This window comes from Salmo salar, chromosome ssa07, assembly GCF_905237065.1.
Source record: "Salmo salar chromosome ssa07, Ssal_v3.1, whole genome shotgun sequence".
Taxonomy (NCBI): domain Eukaryota; kingdom Metazoa; phylum Chordata; class Actinopteri; order Salmoniformes; family Salmonidae; genus Salmo; species Salmo salar.
In genome coordinates, this window is record NC_059448.1 from 25,487,460 (window position 1) to 25,501,690 (window position 14,231).

Genomic DNA, 14,231 nt, shown 5'->3' on the forward strand with positions numbered 1-14,231 from the left:
GAAATACATTTAAATGCTAAGGGTTTTCATGCCAGATTGACATCATTTACATTGTCATACTTGCCGGATTAATATGAATAAATGATATGTTCCATGGAGACCACAGAATGATCAAGCTATTGAGTAACATAATATCAGAGACCATTGACAGCCATTTAGGTATAGTATAGCAGCAGGTATAGGAACTTGTCATCTTTCATGTTCAACAACACACCAATCACATGTGACAATAGGAAACAAAGCAGGTCAAAAGCGAGCTTACTGTAAATCCAGGAAGGTCTTTCCACATCACTATAAATGGAAAGATAGCATCTCTGGGTGGGCTCAAATCACCAACCATTAAACTAACGGCCTAAGGCGCTAACCAATTGCGCCACAGAGACTTGTGATTATATTCACCCTCAGCAGGCCAAAGTCTCATGGAAGCTCACTACAAGTCAGGAAGTTTCACATCGCTACAATCTGAAAAATGTCATCCATGGGTGGTGTCGAAGCACCAATCTTTAGATAGATTGTCAAACACACTATCTGATTGCACTAAAGAGGCTTGTGTTGGCATTGACCCTCAGCAGGACAAAGTAACAGAGAATCTCATTACAGGTCCAGGATGTCACATCCGCATCATGGAGCACAACAAACTGAAAACTCTCGTCCCTGGGTGGGCTCGAACCACCAACCTTTAGAATAACAGTCAAACGCGCTAACCAATTGCGCCACAGAGACTTGTTGTGCGTCTGACCCTGACACTTGATCGCTGGCCATCCGTGATCTCATCCAACTGTACTTGGAGTTTACGAAACAACAACACTTTGTTCCAATGGTTGTGTCAACGTGCATCGAAAGTGCCGCAACATTTTCAAGGAAGTAGTCCTGTAGTTTTCTAACGTTTGTTAGCTTTTTGAATGGCCTTAAAAGGGCAAAAATGTAGCACAATGTTCGTCAGTGCAACATTATATAAAAAGGCATCTGGCAGGAGTAAATTTGGCCACAATCACAAATATAATTTGATAAATATATATCTTAAACAACTGCGTTTTCACGAATGTAATATATGATCGCCAAGCCCATTCAAAATAATTAGGGGACTGACCCTGGAAGAATGATGTAATGGCGAGTCACTTTCATGTCGTATAGGCACACATATTCACACAAACACACACATACTGGACCAACATTGTACTTCAAGCGAAATACATTTAAATGCTAAGGGTTTTCATGCCAGATTGACATCATTTACATTGTCATACTTGCCGGATTAATATGAATAAATGATATGTTCCATGGAGACCACAGAATGATCAACCTATTGAGTAACAGAATATCAGAGACCATTGACAGCCATTTAGGTATAGTATAGCAGCAGGTATAGGAACTTGTCATCTTTCATGTTCAACAACACACCAATCACATGTGACAATAGGAAACAAAGCAGGTCAAAAGCGAGCTTACTGTAAATCCAGGAAGGTCTTTCCACATCACTATAAATGGAAAGATAGCATCTCTGGGTGGGCTCAAATAACTAACCTTTAAACTAACGGCCTAAGGCGCTAACCAATTGCGCCACAGAGACTTGTGATTATATTCACCCTCAGCAGGCCAAAGTCTCATGGAAGCTCACTACAAGTCAGGAAGTTTCACATCGCTTCAATCTGAAGAATGTCATCCATGGGTGGTGTCGAAGCACCAATCTTTAGATAGATTGTCAAACACACTAACTGATTGCACTTGAGAGGCTTGTGTTGGCATTGACCCTCAGCAGGACAAAGTAACAGGGAATCTCATTACAGGTCCAGGATGTCACATCCGCATCATGGAGCACAACAAACTGAAAAGTCTCGGCGCTGGGTGGGCTCGAACCACCAACCTTTAGATTAACAGTCTAACGCGCTAACCAATTGCGCCACAGAGACTTGTTGTGTGTCTGACCCTGACACTTGATCGCTGGCCATCCGTGATCTCATCCAACTGTACATGGAGTTTACGAAACAACAACACTTTGTTCCAATGGTTGTGTCAACGTGCATCGAAAGTGCCGCAACATTTTCAAGGAAGTAGTCCTGTAGTTTTCTAACGTTTGTTAGCTTTTTGAATGGCCTTAAAAGGGCAAAAATGTAGCACAATGTTCGTCAGCACAACATTATATAAAAAGGCATCTGGCAGGAGTGAATTTGGCCACAATCACAAATATAATTTGATAAATATATATCTTAAACAACTGCGTTTTCACGAATGTAATATATGATCGCCAAGCCCATTCAAAATAATTATGGGACTGACCCTGGAAGAATGATGTAATGGCGAGTCACTTTCATGTCGTATAGGCACACATATTCACACAAATACACACATACTGGACCAACATTGTCCTTCAAGCGAAATACATTTAAATGCTAAGGGTTTTCATGCCAGATTGACATCATTTACATTGTCATACTTGCCGGATTAATATGAATAAATGATATGTTCCATGGAGACCACAGAATGATCAAGCTATTGAGTAACATAATATCAGAGACCATTGACAGCCATTTAGGTATAGTATAGCAGCAGGTATAGGAACTTGTCATCTTTCATGTTCAACAACACACCAATCACATGTGACAATAGGAAACAAAGCAGGTCAAAAGCGAGCTTACTGTAAATCCAGGAAGGTCTTTCCACATCACTATAAATGGAAAGATAGCATCTCTGGGTGGGCTGAAATCACCAACCATTAAACTAACGGCCTAAGGCGCTAACCAATTGCGCCACAGAGACTTGTGATTATATTCACCCTCAGCAGGCCAAAGTCTCATGGAAGCTTACTACAAGTCAGGAAGTTTCACATCGCTTCAATCTGAAAAATGTCATCCATGGGTGGTGTTGAAGCACCAATCTTTAGATAGATTGTCAAACACACTATCTGATTGCACTAAAGAGGCTTGTGTTGGCATTGACCCTCAGCAGGACAAAGTAACAGAGAATCTCATTACAGGTCCAGGATGTCACATCCGCATCATGGAGCACAACAAACTGAAAACTCTCGTCCCTGGGTGGGCTCGAACCACCAACCTTTAGAATAACAGTCAAACGCGCTAACCAATTGCGCCACAGAGACTTGTTGTGCGTCTGACCCTGACACTTGATCGCTGGCCATCCGTGATCTCATCCAACTGTACTTGGAGTTTACGAAACAACAACACTTTGTTCCAATGGTTGTGTCAATGTGCATCGAAAGTGCCGCAACATTTTCAAGGAAGTATCCCTGTAGTTTTCTAACGTTTGTTAGCTTTTTGAATGGCCTTAAAAGGGCAAAAATGTAGCACAATGTTCGTCAGCACAACATTATATAAAAAGGCATCTGGCAGGAGTAAATTTGGCCACAATCACAAATATAATTTGATAAATATATATCTTAAACAACTGCGTTTTCACGAATGTAATATATGATCGCCAAGCCCATTCAAAATAATTAGGGGACTGACCCTGGAAGAATGATGTAATGGCGAGTCACTTTCATGGCGTATAGGCACACATATTCACACAAACACACACATACTGGACCAACATTGTCCTTCAAGCGAAATACATTTAAATGCTAAGGGTTTTCATGCCAGATTGACATCATTTACATTGTCATACTTGCCGGATTAATATGAATAAATGATATGTTCCATGGAGACCACAGAATGATCAAGCTATTGAGTAACAGAAGATCAGAGACCATTGACAGCCATTTAGGTATAGTATAGCAGCAGGTATAGGAACTTGTCATCTTTCATGTTCAACAACACACCAATCACATGTGACAATAGGAAACAAAGCAGGTCAAAAGCGAGCTTACTGTAAATCCAGGAAGGTCTTTCCACATCACTATAAATGGAAAGATAGCATCTCTGGGTGGGCTCAAATAACCAACCTTTAAACTAACGGCCTAAGGCGCTAACCAATTGCGCCACAGAGACTTGTGATTATATTCACCCTCAGCAGGCCAAAGTCTCATGGAAGCTCACTACAAGTCAGGAAGTTTCACATCGCTTCAATCTGAAGAATGTCATCCATGGGTGGTGTCAAGCACCAATCTTTAGATAGATTGTCAAACACACTAACTGATTGCACTTGAGAGGCTTGTGTTGGCATTGACCCTCAGCAGGACAAAGTAACAGGGAATCTCATTACAGGTCCAGGATGTCACATCCGCATCATGGAGCACAACAAACTGAAAAGTCTCAGCCCTGGGTGGGCTCGAACCACCAACCTTTAGATTAACAGTCTAACGCGCTAACCAATTGCGCCACAGAGACTTGTTGTGTGTCTGACCCTGACACTTGATCGCTGGCCATCCGTGATCTCATCCAACTGTACATGGAGTTTACGAAACAACAACACTTTGTTCCAATGGTTGTGTCAACGTCATCGAAAGTGCCGCGAACATTTTCAAGGAAGTAGTCCTGTAGTTTTCTAACGTTTGTTAGCTTTTTGAATGGCCTTAAAAGGGCAAAAATGTAGCACAATGTTCGTCAGCACAACATTATATAAAAAGGCATCTGGCAGGAGTGAATTTGGCCACAATCACAAATATAATTTGATAAATATATATCTTAAACAACTGCGTTTTCACGAATGTAATATATGATCGCCAAGCCCATTCAAAATAATTATGGGACTGACCCTGGAAGAATGATGTAATGGCGAGTCACTTTCATGTCGTATAGGCACACATATTCACACAAATACACACATACTGGACCAACATTGTCCTTCAAGCGAAATACATTTAAATGCTAAGGGTTTTCATGCCAGATTGACATCATTTACATTGTCATACTTGCCGGATTAATATGAATAAATGATATGTTCCATGGAGACCACAGAATGATCAAGCTATTGAGTAACATAATATCAGAGACCATTGACAGCAATTTAGGTATAGTATAGCAGCAGGTATAGGAACTTGTCATCTTTCATGTTCAACAACACACCAATCACATGTTACAATAGGAAACAAAGCAGGTCAAAAGCGAGCTTACTGTAAATCCAGGAAGGTCTTTCCACATCACTATAAATGGAAAAATAGCATCTCTGGGTGGGCTCAAACAACCAACCTTTAAACTAACGGCCTAAGGCGCTAACCAATTGCGCCACAGAGACTTGTGATTATATTCACCCTCAGCAGGCCAAAGTCTCATGGAAGCTCACTACAAGTCAGGAAGTTTCACATCGCTACAATCTGAAAAATGTCATCCATGGGTGGTGTCGAAGCACCAATCTTTAGATAGATTGTCAAACACAATAACTGATTGCACTAGAGAGGCTTGTGTTGGCATTGACCCTCAGCTGGACAAAGTAACAGGGAATCTCATTACAGGTCCAGGATGTCACATCCGCATCATGGAGCACAACAAACTGAAAACTGTCGTTCCCTGGGTGGGCTCGAACCACCAACCTTTAGATTAACAGTCTAACGCGCTAAACCAATTGCGCCACAGAGACTTGTTGTGTGTCTGACCCTGACACTTGATCGCCGGCCATCCGTGATCTCATCCAACTGTACATGGAGTTTACGAAACAACAACACTTTGTTTCAATGGTTGTGTCAACGCGGCATCGAAAGTGCCGCAACATTTTCAAGGAAGTAGTCCTGTAGTTTTCTAACGTTTGTTAGCTTTTTTGAATGGCCTTAAAAGGGCAAAAATGTAGCACAATGTTCGTCAGCACAACATTATATAAAAAGGCATCTGGCAGGAGTGAATTTGGCCACAATCACAAATATAATTTGATAAATATATATCTTAAACAACTGCGTTTTCACGAATGTAATATAAGACGCCAAGCCCATTCAAAATAATTAGGGGACTGACCCTGGAAGAATGATGTAATGGCGAGTCACTTTCATGTCGGATAGGCACACATATTCACACAAACACACACATACTGGACCAACATTGTCCTTCAAGCGAAATACATTTAAATGCTAAGGGTTTTCATGCCAGATTGACATCATTTACATTGTCATACATGCCGGATTAATATGAATGAATGATATGTTCCATGGAGACCACAGAATGATCAAGCTATTGAGTAAGAGAAGATCAGAGACCACTGACAGCCATTTAGGTATAGTATAGCAGCAGGTATAGGAACTTGTCATCTTTCATGTTCAACAAACACACCAATCACATGTGACAATAGGAAACAAAGCAGGTCAAAAGCAGCTTACTGTAAAGTCCAGGAAGTCTTTCCACATCACTATAAATGGAAAGATAGCATCTCTGGGTGGGCTCAAATAACCAACCTAAACCAACGGCCCAAGGCGCTAACCAATTGCGCCACAGAGACTTGTGATTATATTCACCCTCAGCAGGGCCAAAGTCTCATGGAAGCTCACCACAAGTCAGGAAGTTTCACATCGCTACAATCTGAAAATGTCATCCATGGGTGGTGTCGAAGCACCAATCTTAGATAGATTGTCAAACACACTAACTGATTGCACTAGAGAGGCTTGTGTTGGCATTGACCCTCGGCAGGACAAAGTAACAGGGAATCTCATTACAGGTCCAGGATGTCACATCCGCATCATGGAGCACAACAAGCTGAAAACTTCTCCTGGGTGGGCTCAGGCACCAACCGTTAGATTAACAGTCAAACTGCGCAACCAATTGCGCCACAGAGACTTGTTGTGCGCCTGACCCTGACACTTGATCGCTGGCCATCCGTGATCTCATCCAACTGTACATGGAGTTTACGAAACAACAACACTTTGTTCCAATGGTTGTGTCAACGTGCATCGAAAGTGCCGCAACATTTTCAAGAAGTATCGCTGTAGTTTTCTAACGCTTGTTAGCTTTTTGAATGGCCTTAAAAGGGCAAAAATGTAGCACAATGTTCGCCAGCACAACATTATATAAAAAGGCATCTGGCAGGAGTAAATTTGGCCACAATCACAAATATAATTTGATAAATATATATCTTAAACAACTGCGCTTTCACGTAATGTAATATATGATCGCCAAGCCCATTCAAAATAATTAGGGGACTGACCCTGGAAGAATGATGTAATGGCGGTCACTTTCATGTCGTATAGGCACACATATTCACACAAACACACACATACTGACCAACATTGTCCTTCAAGCGAAATACATTTAAATGCTAGGGTTTTCATGCCAGATTGACATCATTTACATTGTCATACTCCGGATTAATATGAATAAATGATATGTCCATGGAGACCACAGAATGATCAAGCTTATTGAGTAACAGAAGATCAGAGACCATTGACAGCCATTTAGGTATAGTATAGCAGCAGGATAGGAACTTGTCATCTTTCATGTTCAACAAACACACCAATCACATGTGACAATAGGAAACAAAGCAGGTCAAAAGCGAGCTTACCGAAATCCAGGAAGGTTTTCCACATCAGTATAAATGGAAAGATAGCATCTGGGTGGGCTCAAATCACCAACCTTTAAACCAACGGCCCTACGCCGCCCCCCAATTGCGCCACAGAGACTTGTGATTATATTCACCCAGCAGGCCAAATCTCATGAAGCCACTACAAGTCAGGAAGTTTTCACATCGCCACAATCTGAAAAATGTCATCCGGGTGGTTCGAAGCACCAATCTTTAGATAGATTGTCAAACACACCAACTGATTGCACTAGAGAGGCTTGTGTTGGCATTGACCCTCAGCAGGACAAAGTAACAGGGAATCTCATTACAGGTCCAGGATGTCACATCCGCGATCATGACCACAACAAACTGAAAACTCTCGTCGCCTGGGCGGGCTCGAACCACCAACCTTAGATTAACAGTCTAACGCCAACCAATTGCGCCACAGAGACTTGTTGTGTGTCTGACCCTGACACTTGATCGCTGGCCATCCGTGATCTCATCCAACTGTACATGGAGTTTACGTAAACAACAACACTTTGTTCCAATGGTTTCAACGCGCACCGAAAGCGCCGCAACATTTTCAAGGAAGCAGCCCTGTAGTTTTCTAACGCTTGTTAGCTTTTTGAATGGCCTTAAGGGCAAAAATGTAGCACAATGTTCGCCAGCACAACATTATATAAAAAGGCATCTGGCAGGAGTGAATTTGGCCACAATCACAAATATAATTTGATAAATATATATCTTAAAACAACCTGCGTTTCACGAATGTAATATATGATCGCCAAGCCCATTCAAAATACTTAGGGGACTGACCCTGGAAGAATGATGTAATGGCGAGTCACTTTCATGTCGTATAGGCAAACATATTCACACAAATACACACATACTGGACCAACATTGTCCTTCAAGCGAAATACATTTAAATGTTAAGGTTTTCATGCCAGATTGACATCATTTACATTGTCATACATGCCGGATTAATATGCATAAATGATATGTTCCATGGAGACCACAGAATGATAGCTATTGAGTAACAGAAGATAGAGACCATTGACAGCCATTTAGGTATAGTATAGCAGCAGGTATAGGAACTTGTCATCTTTCATGTTCAACAACACACCAATCACATGTTACAATAGGAAACAAAGCAGGTCAAAAGCGAGCTTACTGTAAATCCAGGAAGGTCTTTCCACATCAGTATAAATGGAATATAGCATCTCTGGGTGGGCTCAAATCACCAACCTTTAAACTAACGCCCCAAGGCGCTAACCAACTGCGCCACAGAGACTTGTGATTATATTCACCCTCAGCAGGCCAAAGCCTCATGGAAGCTCTCTACAAGTCAGGAAGTTTCACATCGCTACAATCTGAAAAATGTCATCCATGGTGGTGTCAAGCACCAACCTTTAGATAGATTGTCAAACACACTAACTGATTGCACTAGAGAGGTTTAAAGCCCACAGGACAAAGTAACAGGGAATTCATTACAGCAGGATGTCACATCCGCATCATGGAGCACAACAAACTGAAAACTCTCGTCCCCGGGTGGTTCCAACCACCAACCTTTAGATTAACAGTCCAACGCGCCAACCAATTGCGCCACAGAGACTTGTTGTGTGTCTGACCCTGACACTTGATCGCCGCCCATCCGGTGATCTCATCCAACTGTACATGGAGTTTACGAAACAACAACACTTTGTTCCAATGGTTGTGTCAACGTGCATCGTAAAGCGCCGCAACATTTTCAAGGAAGTAGCCCTGTAGTTTTCTAACGTTTGTTAGCTTTTTGAATGGCCTTAAAAGGGCAAAAATGTAGCACAATGTCGCCAAGGCACAACATTATAGCAAAAGGCATCTGGCAGAGTAAATTCTGGCCACAATCACAAATATTATTTGATAAATATATATCTTAAACAACATGCTCCCAACGCAATATATGATCGCCAAGCCCATTCAAAAAAATAGGGGACTGACCCGGAAGAATGATGTAATGGCGAAGTCACTTTCATGTCGTACAGGCACAATATTCCCAAATACACACATACTGCACCAACATTGTCCTAGTTAAATACATTTAAATGCTAAGGTTTTCATGCCAGATTGACATCGTTTACATTGTCATACTTGCCGGATTAATATGAATAAATGATATGTTCCAGGGAGACCACAGAAATGATAAAGCTATTGAGTAACAGAAGATCAGAGACCATTGACAGCCATTTAGGTATAGTATAGCAGCAGGTATAGGAACTTGTCATCTTTCATGTTCAACAACACACCAATCACATGTGACAATAGGAAACAAAGCAGGTCAAAAGCGAGCTTACGTAAATCCAGGAAGGTCTTTCCACATCAGTATAAATGGAAAGATAGCATCTCTGGGTGGGCTCAAATCACCAACTTTAAACTAACGGCCTAGGCTAACCCACTGCGCCACAGAGACTTGTGATTATATTCACCTCAGCAGGCCAAAGTCTCATGGAAGCTCACACAAGTCAGGAAGTTTCACATCGCCACAATCGGAAAAATGTCATCCATAGGTGGTGTCGAAGCACCAATCTTAGATAGATAGTCAAACACACTAACCGATTGCACTAGAGAGGCTTTGTGTTGGCATTGACCCTCAGCAGTGACAAAGTAACAGGAATCTCATACAGGTCCAGGATGTCACATCCGCACAGAGCACAACAAACTGAAAACTCTCGCCCCTGGGCGGGCTCAAAACCACCAACCTTTAGATAACAGTCTAACGCCCTAACCAACTGCGCCGCAGAGACTTGTTGTGTGTCTGACCCGACACTTGATCGCTGGCATCCGCGATCTCATCCAACTGTAATGGAGTTTACGAAACAACAACACTTTTTCCAATGGTTGTGTCACGCATCGAAATGCCGCAACATTTTCAAGGAAGTAGTCCGGTAGTTTTCTAACGTTTGTTAGCTTTTTGAATGGCCTTAAAAGGGCAAAATGTAGCACAATGTTCGCCAGCACAACATTATATGAAAAGGTATCTGGCAGGAGTGAATTTGGCCACAATCACAAATATAATTTGATAAATATATATTTAAACAACCGCGCTTTTCACGAATGTAATATATGATCGCCAAGCCCATTCAAAATAATTAGGGGACTGACCCTGGAAGAATGATGTAATGGCGAGTCACTTTTCATGTCGTATAGGCACACATATCCACAAAATACACACATACTGGACCAACATTGTCCTCAAGCGAAATACATTTAAATGCTAAGGGTTTTCATGCCAGATTGACATCATTTACATTGTCATACATGCCGGATTAATATGCATAAATGATATGTTCCATGGAGACCACAGAATGACAAGCTATTGAGTAACAGAAGATCAGAGACCATTGACAGCCATTTAGGATAGTATAGCAACTTGGTCATCATGTTCAACAACACCCCAATCACATGTGACAATAGGAAACAAAGCAGGTCAAAAGCTTAGCTTACTGTAAATCCAGGAAGGTCTTTCCACATCAGTATAAATGGAAAGATAAAGCATCTCTGGGTGGGCCTCAAACACCAACAAACTAACGGCCTAAGGCGCAACCAATTGCGCCACAGAGACTTGTGATTATATTCCCTCAGCAGGCCAAAGTCTCATGGAAGCCCCTACAAGTCGGAAGTTTCACATCGCTACAATCTGAAAATGTCATCCATGGTGGTGGTGTCAAGCACCAACTTTAGATGATAGTCAAACACACTAACTGATTGCACTAGAGAGGCTTGAGTTGGGCATTGACCCAGCAGGACAAAGTAAACAGGGAATTCATTACAGGTCCAGGATGTCACACGCATCATGGACCACAACAAACTGAAAACTCTCCCTGGGTGGCTAACCACCAACCTTTAGAATAACAGTCTAACGCGTTAACCACTGCGCCCACAGAGACTTGTTGTGCGTCTGACCCTGACACTTGATCGCGGGCCATCCGCGATCTCATCCAACTGTACATGGAGTTTACGAAACAACAACACTTTGTTCCAATGGTTGTGTCAACGCACCGGAAAGTGCCGCAACATTTCAAGGAAGTAGTCCTGTAGTTTTCAACGCTTGTTAGCTTTTTGAATGGCCTAAAAAGGGCAAAAATGTAGCACAATGTTCGCCAGCACAACATTATATAAAAAAGGCATCTGGCAGGAGTGAATTTGGCCACAATCACAAATATAATTTGATAAATATATATCTTAAACAACTGCGCTCATCGAATGTAATATATGATCGCCAAGCCCATCCAAAATAATTAGGGACTGACCCTGGAAGAATGATGTAAGGCAGGTCACTTTCATGTCGTGATAGGCACACATATTCACACAAATACACACATACTGGACCAACATTGTCCTTCAAGCGTAAATACATTTAAATGCTAAGGGTTTTCATGCCAGATTGACATCATTTACATTGCCGTACATGCCGGATTAATATGCATAAATGATATGTTCCAAGTGGAGACCACAGAATGATCAAGCTATTGAGTAACAGAAGATCAGAGACCGATTGACAGCCATTTAGGTATAGTATAGCAGCAGGTATAGGAACCTGTCATCTTTCATGTTCAACAACACACCAATCACATGTGACAATAGGAAACAAAGCAGGTCAAAAGCTAGCTTACTGTAAATCCAGGAAGGTCTTTCCACATCACTATAAAATGGGAATGATAGCATCTCTGGGTGGGACTCAAATCACCAACCTTAAACTAATCGGCCCAAGGCGCCAACCAACCGCCACAGAGACTTGTGATTACACTCACCTCAGCAGGCCAAAGTCTCATGGAAGTACAAGTCAGGAAGTTTCACATCGCTACAATCTGAAGAATGTCATCCATGGGTGGTGTCAAGAAGCACCAATCTTAGATAGATTGTCAAACACACTAACTGATTGCACTAGAGAGGCTTGTAGTTGAAGACTGACCCCAGCAGGACAAAGTAACAGGGAATCTCATTACAGGTCCAGGATGTCACATCGCATCATGGAGCACAACAAACTGAAAGCTCGCGTCCCTGGGTGGGCCCACCAACCTTAGATTAACAGTTCAACGCGCCAACCAATTGCCCACAGAGACTTGTTGTGTGTCTGACCCCGACACTTGATCGCCGGCCATCCGGATCTCATCCAACTTTACATGGAGTTTACGAAACAACAACCTTTGTTCCAATGGTTGTGTCAATGCGCATTGAAAGCGCCGCAACATTTTCGAAGGAAGTAGCCCGTGGTTTTCAACGTTAGCTTTTTTGAATGGCCTTAAAAGGGCAAAAATGTAGCACAATGTTCGCCAGCACAACATTATATAAAAAGGCATCTGGCAGGGAGTGAATTTGGCCACAATCACAAATATTATTTGATAAATATATATCTTGGAAACAACCGCGCTTTCACGAATGTAATATATGATCGCCAAGCCCATTCAAAATAATTAGGGGACTGACCCTGGAAGAATGATGTAATGGCGAGTCACTTACATGTCGTATAGGCACACATATTCACACAAATACACACATACTGGACCACACATTGTCCTCCAAGCGAAAATACATTTAAATGCTAAGGGTTTTCATGCAGATTGACATCATTTACATTGTCATACTTGCCGGATTAATATGAATAAATGATATGTCCATGGAGACCACAGAATGATAAAGCTATTGAGTAAGAGAAGATCAGAGACCATTGACAGCCATTTAGGTATAGTATAGCAGCAGGTATAGGAACTTGTCATCTTTCATGTTCAACAACACACCAATCACATGTGACAATAGGAAACAAAGCAGGTCAAAAGCGAGCTTACTGTAAATCCAGAGGTCTTTCCACATCAGTATAAATGGAATGATAGCATCTCTGGGTGGGCTCAAATCACCAACCAAAAACTAACGGCCTAAGGCGCCAACACTTGCGCCACAGAGACTTGTGATTATATTCACCCTCAGCAGGACCAAAGCCTCATGGAAGCTCACTACAAGTCAGGAAGTTTCGCATCGCTACAATCTGAAAAATGTCATCCATAGGTGGTGTCAAGCACCAATCTTTAGATAGATATCAAACACACTAACTGATTGCACTAGAGAGGCTTGTGTTGGCATTACCTCAGCAGGACAAAGTAACAGGGAATCTCATTACAGGTCCAGGATGTCACATCCGCATCATGGCCAGCACAACAAACTGAAAACCCTCGTCCCTGGGTGGGCTCTAACCACCAACCTTAGATTAACAGTCTAACGCGCTAACCAATTGCGCCCACAGAGACTTGTTGTGTGTCTGACCCCGACACTTGATCGCTGGGCCATCCGTGATCTCATCCAACTGTACATGGAGTTTACGAAACAACAACACTTTGTTCCAATGGTTAAATAAACAACGCAATCGAAAGTGCCGCAACATTTTCGGGCGAAGTAGCCGTTTTCAACGCTTGTTAGCTTTTTGAATGGCCTTAAAAGGGCAAAATGTAGCACAAATGTTCGTTCCCAGCACAACATTATATAAAAAAAGGCATCTGGCAGGGAGTGAATTTGGCCACAATCACAAATATAATTTGATAAATAATATCTTAAACAACCGCGCTTACATCAATGTAATATATGATCGCCAAGCCCGTTCAAAATAATTAGGGGACTGACCTGGAAGAATGATGTAATGGCGAGTCGCTTTCATGCCGTATAGGCACACATATTCGCACAAATACACACATACTGGACCAACATTGTCCTTCAAGCGAAATACATTTAAATGCTAAGGGTTTTCGATGCCAGATTGACATCATTTACATTGTCATACATGGCCGGATTAATATGAATGAATGATATGTTCCATGGAGACCACAGAATGATAA

The 14,231-nt window shown here is 42.0% G+C and overlaps 6 non-coding genes across 6 annotated transcripts; all 6 read right to left on the reverse strand.

The window, feature by feature from the left end:
* Nucleotides 1-649: 649 nt before the first annotated feature.
* Nucleotides 650-723, reverse strand: trnan-guu (transfer RNA asparagine (anticodon GUU)). Its single transcript has one exon. It is a non-coding gene; the product is annotated as a tRNA-Asn (tRNA).
* A 1,113-nt stretch (nucleotides 724-1,836) lies between these two features.
* Nucleotides 1,837-1,910, reverse strand: trnan-guu (transfer RNA asparagine (anticodon GUU)). Its single transcript has one exon. It is a non-coding gene; the product is annotated as a tRNA-Asn (tRNA).
* A 1,113-nt stretch (nucleotides 1,911-3,023) lies between these two features.
* trnan-guu (transfer RNA asparagine (anticodon GUU)) lies at nucleotides 3,024-3,097 on the reverse strand. The gene has a single exon. It is a non-coding gene; the product is annotated as a tRNA-Asn (tRNA).
* A 1,107-nt stretch (nucleotides 3,098-4,204) lies between these two features.
* On the reverse strand, nucleotides 4,205-4,283 carry trnan-guu (transfer RNA asparagine (anticodon GUU)). Its single transcript has one exon. It is a non-coding gene; the product is annotated as a tRNA-Asn (tRNA).
* Nucleotides 4,284-5,396: 1,113 nt separating this feature from the next.
* On the reverse strand, nucleotides 5,397-5,472 carry trnan-guu (transfer RNA asparagine (anticodon GUU)). The gene has a single exon. It is a non-coding gene; the product is annotated as a tRNA-Asn (tRNA).
* An 8,103-nt stretch (nucleotides 5,473-13,575) lies between these two features.
* On the reverse strand, nucleotides 13,576-13,649 carry trnan-guu (transfer RNA asparagine (anticodon GUU)). Its single transcript has one exon. It is a non-coding gene; the product is annotated as a tRNA-Asn (tRNA).
* Between the last annotated feature and the right edge of the window lie 582 nt (nucleotides 13,650-14,231).